A 6,845-nucleotide genomic window follows, 5' to 3' on the forward strand; every position below is an offset into this window, starting at 1 on the left:
GAGGTGGTTAAATATGAAGAAAAAAACAGAGGCGGTGGAGGTGTAATATTCTAACAAAAGGGAGGAGGTGAGGGGTGTTGAAGAAGAAAGAGGTGGAGGTGGTCAATGCAGCCTCTCTTCTCCTTACTGATGATGTGACGATGATGACGTAATGGTGAAAATGTGCCCGCATGATCATTGCGTGATGATGATGATGACGCGTGATTATATTCAATCACAACGTCGACGCATAATGATGGTGACAATTATTTTTATGATAATGGAGCACAGTCATAATGATGATATTGTGGGGTACACAGCGAGAGAGAGAGAGAGGGAAGAAGAGGTAGATACATGAATGGACGGGGTGTTTGGATGAAATAAACATTGTAATGTGTGTTAACTTCACACAACAGTGCAGCATTAACACGATTATTCCATTTTGATGCAGTACTTGTAACGCACATCTATTGCATAACCCTTGCCATCAAATGCTAGGTGCTTGTTGGTTTGTTTTCGGCACGGGTAAAACTCATTCGGCAATGAATGCTCATTCTCGAAAGGGACCTGGTGACAGAAACCTGATCACGACAGCAAAACAAACCGTGCAAAAATCCAAAGCCAACTGTGTGCATGGTCAAGTTTCGAATGGCAATGTCGTGCATCAACGTCAAGGTTGAAAGCAGCACTACTCATACCGAACGACATCGGACAGCATTTACAACTTGAAGTCTGCAAATGTGGAGAGATCAATTTGCACGTACACGGTGATTCTAAAGTACGTTATATCCTGTGTACATGTTTAACTCACAATTATTGTAATCACTTGCACGTATACAATTGCTAAAAAATATATTAATTAAAATATATCTGCACGGACATTCAATATTTGTAGCACTGAGTATACCAATTATACATTGTATAATTGTACAGATATATTGGTAATTGAGAGGCGTATCGCTGCTGTGTGTAATGGTCTGACATAAAATATGATGAATAGTGGTACAAAACGCAAATTCAATATAAACGAATTCAACATCCACGTTGCCCATGTGTAACCGCTTGTGCGGCAAAAGGCGGCACGATTTAATGGTATTGAGCGAGAGCCAACAGGTGTGGCCAACGGGAGAACAGAGGGAGGAGGGAGACAAGGAGGGAGACCAGGCAGGAAGGCGGTAGGGCGGGTGGGAGACGTTGAGCCAGGGATGGTGGACGAGACAGGGAGACGGGAAGGCTGGGGAGAGACACGGTAGGTAAAGACAGACGCGGAGATGAGACAGAGAGACAGAGATGAAGGGAGACAGGGGAGATGGGAGGCAAACATACGGGGAACGAGACAGACGCGGGGTGAGCAGAGTGAAAGGGATGGAGACGTGGAGGGAGGAAGATGCAGGGACAGAGAGAGAGACAGGGAGGGACGTGTAGAGACAGACCAGGAGGGCAGGACACAGGATTCAGAGCGTGAGTGAGACAGGAAGGGCAGAGACGGGGAGACATAGGCATTAGAGAGAGGCACGTGATAGACAAGCATGAGTAAGTGGGGTATAAGGCCAATTAAGCGAACAGATGGGCAAACACACACCGACACAACACACAGAAACATACTGACAAGCAGACACACATAAAGACAGACACATGCAGTCAGAGATGCAGAAAAACACAGACAGACGCAAACACGTGCATTTGTTCATAGACAAAAATTCCCCGTATAGCCTTAACCTACTGTTGTTAGCGAGCACCTATTAAGCCCGGCACGACACATGAGGGGGCGGTAGCACCACGCCCGGGCGCCTTTGCCTCTCTCGTGGCGATGTTTATGCACCACACCAGCTATTCATCTGAGGCTGAGTCGACATAACAGAGGCCCGCAATTGTTTGGAATAATCACCACTGATGTTAGTTGTAGTCAAAAATCGAACTCGGGTCGGTGGATTCAAAGCGCGATGCGCTAAACACTGCGCCACCGCTCCACCCAACGCATAGACAGACACACACGCGCATACAAAGACGCACACGTAAACACATAGATAAATACAGGCCCCCAGATGCACATAGACATAAATACACACAAACCTTCAGATCCACAAAGACATGCGTATACACACAATCACATAGATTGACTCCCAGGTGCACAGACTATCAGATACACACAGACGCATAGATATACACAGACACACATACATCTAAAGACACAGATACAAACAGATGCTCAGATCCACACAAACATGTAGATACAATTACAAAGATAAACGCAGACCCAAATATGCACGCAGACTCTCAGATACACATAGAAACGCACAGCCACACAGACACACAGACATTGACACACAGGCGAGCGCGCAGGCTTGCCTCTGCTGTTGCCTCGTTCGCTCGCTCCCACGCACGTCCAGATGACTAGGGCTGAGCGGCGAAACAGCCAAAGCTGCTGCTGCAGCTGCCGCTGTCTCCGCGAGGAATGTTGAGTCTGCCGGTGGGCAGTTGCTTTGTCTTGATCGCTTCTCCGTCTGCCTGCTGGTCTACGCACACGCCTACCTATCCACGCGCACCTGACTGCACTTATGACCGGCTGATATAGTACACAACAGAACACCCACTGGCTGACTCGCTGAGATAGCCGCTCGCTGTCAATCTGAGAAACGGATTGCCCGCCAGCCGTATACACCGCCTTAGCTGGCTGACTGAGATACTGGCTGACTATGGGAGATTCAAAAAAACTGGAAGTTTCCTCTGAGAGAATAACTGGCTGGCTGAAATACTGACTGGCTTGAAATCTGATATGATGATAATAAAATAGCATGAAGAAATAACAAGGTAAACTGGCGGTATAGCTGGCGAGCTTATCGTCTGAGAGAGTGGCTGGTCGGCTAATCATGTGTGTGTACTGAATAATTGGCTGATCGGCTGAAAAGCTGACAGGAGAGCCAGCTGAGCAGGCTGGCTTAGCTGGATAGCTACCCGTCCGATAAATTGGATAGCGAGCTAAGCGGGTGACTTAACTGATCAGTGGCATGGATAACTGGCTCTCTGTCTGAGAGACCGGCTAGCTGACTGACTGCCTGGCGTGCGTAACTGTTCTGCTGCTGTCGTGGTTTCAATCACCTACCCCCCCTACCCCACCCCCCGCTCGCTCGCCCGCCCGCCTTGTTGTTTCTCCTCCGCTCACACTCCAGTCGCCGCCTCTTGTCGGTCCCTGCGCCACGAGCACGAATGAACGAATTCGCGAGCGCGGGTTTGTTATGCCGAGCGAGTCTGTATGTGCTGGTGAGTGTGTCTGTGTGTCTCTGAGCACGCTGCGTTTGCAGAGCGGTTAGCACGCTGCACCACGAACTCGGCCACCCAAGTTCGATTCCCGATCACGGCCAACACCAGTGACGAATGTCTTAACCAATCCTGGGCCTCCCCTAGGTCGACTCAGCCTCAAGTGAGTACCTAGTGCGATGTGTAAATATCGCCACTTGGGAGACAAATGCGGCTGGGCGTGGTTTCTGGCCAACCAACCCATCGTGTGCCGTTCTGGCCTTCATAGGTGCTTGCAAACAGCACTTGCCCCAAAAGTCTATTAAGGCTATACGGGGGATCTTTGTATTTGTCTTGCGCTGCGCTGTGGATGGTTCTGGGCAAAAGCGAACGCATGCGCATATTGGCTGCAGTGTTGTCTTCCACGATTAGTCGTTGAGATCAACAGTTATCGTCACTCATTCATTCATTCGCTGCTGGTAAACCGTCACTCACTCCATCATGCTATAATTCAAGCGTGTTGTTCAAATCACTCCCTTATTGCCTCCACTGCGAAAGCATCACTCATTCACTCCCTAATTTACTCCCTCGTGTATGTAAGCGTACGTATGTCTATGTAGACCTGTGGGTTTCCATGCAAGTCTATACATGTCAATGATCCACAAAAGGGGCGATGATTGAACCAATGAATCAATGACTGTGCCATGCCCTTATTCAATTAAAACCACACACCAGCAAGACCCCCCTCGATATTATTTTCCATAGGTATCGAATACAACGAGGTGCAAGAAATAAGTATACATGAAGGCTTTGGTTGAGGTAAAGTTTGATTTGGGCTCATGTAAAACCCATTTAGCAATAAACACACATTTTCTATGGGGATCTGGTTACAGCATAGAATGCTGATTACAGCAAAAAAAAACTCGTTAACATGACTTTGGGGTGAGCCAACGTTAGCAGAAGGGGTCACCAGGCTCACGTGACCAGTGGAACTATTGTTAGGCTCCAGTTGTTTACTCTACAGCCAGGTGCTACGTTCAAACCCATGAGACCTCAATTTTCAGCACCCGCTGCGTGGACAGCGCCTCATTCTCTTTGGCTCGAGTTGGGCTTGTTTGCACCACCACCGCCTGTGTTTTGAATCTATGAGTTCTGAATCCAATTGCGCAAATATCAATTACATATACACACAGAATGTAAATATAATTAAAATTGTTGGAACATTTATGTAACGAAATAATAATTGAGTAAAATATTTCATCCGGGAAAGTCTCACGACTGATTATTCAGGCTCGTTTATAAAAGGTCGTTGCATTCGGATATTTATTTGTTAATGAAGAGAGGCCATTGCTCGAAACTTTAGGTAATACAGGATATATAACCATTTAAGGAAATATTATTAACGTATTGGTTGAGTTTTGTCTTCTTATTTGTGCTTGTACACCACTGCCAACGCAATAGCATCACCAAACTAATTTACATTCAGATATTTGGTCAATTGTTTTTTCTTTTTACCCAGGATATCATCAGTGAGTCTCACATGGCATCTGAAGGTCCCCGAAGAAGAAAAAAAAGCCATCACACATTACGCGGGGCTAGCGCCGGAGTGATCCGCACAGATTAATTCAACAATTCAATTGCTGCACTGCAATCTGCTGACCAAGTCGACTTGCAGCAATGTTTTACTTTGCGTGAAGAAACTGCAGTTGTCGGAGAACATCCCACATATTACGAGGGGACAACATGAAAGTAATGTTAGTGGTAACTATTATTATTAGCGTTATTATCTGGCCAAAGTGTGCCTCCTACTGTGCATAAATAGTATGTTAAAATAGTATTAAGCTTATTATTACACTTGTTCAACCAGTGTAATTTATTTCAGTAAAAGAACCTTTGTTTTTCTAAACAAATATAGGAAAATAATGCACAAATGGTACCAATAAACTAATGCGTTTTAAGAAATTATAGGCGGTATCTGTACTGTCATATCAACCCATATTTTAATATTTGTTTGTAAATTTAATTGTAAATAACATAATGATAATAATTATTATTATTATTTAGAACTCACTTTTCAATCCACTGTTTGTTGAGGGCCTTCCCACACCAAAGCTGGTCCGTAGGAGTTATTTGACCATACATCACCACGCTGGTTAGCTGCGGATTAGTGAAGCTGGTGGGGACGTAGATGTTCGGTCTCCGGATGACGTGATTGCTAAGCTCCAGGGTGATTTCAACAAACTACAACATCAGTTAGTTTATCTTAAACTAGTCCTGAATACCTCCAAAACCAAGGTGCTATGCTTCTCACCGGGACTAAAGCAGGAAGTTATTTTTCCCCAATTACATTCCTTGAATAATTATCAAATAGAGCAAGTCAAGATCTATAAGTATCTTGGTGTCATCCTGGATTCAAAACTTAATTTTGAAGATCACATTGATTATATTGGTAAAAAGACAAAAATAAAAATTGGTTTTCTGTATCGACACAAGCACTGCTTCCCCCCAATGTTCCTTTTGGAATTGATAAAAGCTACCATACTGCCTCTACTTGACTACTGTGACATCGTGTATAAATCAGCCCCAAGTACTGTACTGAAGAAGCTTGATTCCATCTATCACTCGGCTTTAAGATTTGCATTGAACTGCCCATATAGGACTCACCACTGTGATCTCTACATTGGGTCAAACTTAACATCTCTTAATGTTCGACGGCTTGTGCACCAGATCTTATTTATTCACGATGTACTTACAAAAAAATCCACAGACTACCTACTGGATCTCCTCTCTGTTTCAAAGAACGAATTTGACCTCAGGTTTTCGCTCATCTACCAGCTTCACATTCCCTATTGCCGTACAAAAACCGGAGGAAGGGCCTTTGCTATTGATGCCCCCAGGGTCTGGAATGCTATTGCCAATAAACTGCGACTTGAATCACTACCTATGAGATCTTCACTCAAAACTGCTCTAGAGGAGTTGTACACCCCTAGCTGCCACTGCTATTCAGTGGCCTAAAATATGGCTCTAGATTTTGGTGATATAATTTATTTATGTAGTTTGTTAAAAATTCGGTCACAGTCCCTATGATCACTGTTACATTGCATTTATGGCTTTTATTTTGGTGATTTCGAAAAGGTTTTTTTGTTTTGGCCATGTTTTTTGTTTATTGTAGTACGGAGTTAGACTGATGGCCTTAATCTTAGTTGTCTTGTGGTTGTTGTTGTTGTTATTTGACTTGCATCCCACTGGGATTTTGCACGCAGCGTTGGTGTACGGTGCTATTTCAGGAATATTTTTGATTGTTTTTTTCCTGGATTTTCTGTTTGCACAGTCACATAATCACTTGAAGATGTTTTCTTGTTCATGTTTTTTGTTTGTTGAGGTTGCACCCGATTCAAGAGCCGAATGGCTCACAGGGCTATACCAAATAAATAAACTATGAAATAAATAAACTATGAATCGGTTTTGCTTCACTGCCCTCTATTTCCCAACACATAACCCCGTGGCAGCCTATAATACCTGGTGGTCCCGCAATTCAAGCACAACCGAGACTCAACCCGGCTTAGCTGCTGTAATATAACGAGGTCAGGCACATTCCGGTTGGTTAATAATATTATACGTAAATTTTG

Source organism: Petromyzon marinus, chromosome 27, assembly GCF_048934315.1.
Source record: "Petromyzon marinus isolate PM22_M1 ecotype Great Lakes invasive population chromosome 27, UKy_Petmar_22M1.pri1.0, whole genome shotgun sequence".
Taxonomy (NCBI): domain Eukaryota; kingdom Metazoa; phylum Chordata; class Hyperoartia; order Petromyzontiformes; family Petromyzontidae; genus Petromyzon; species Petromyzon marinus.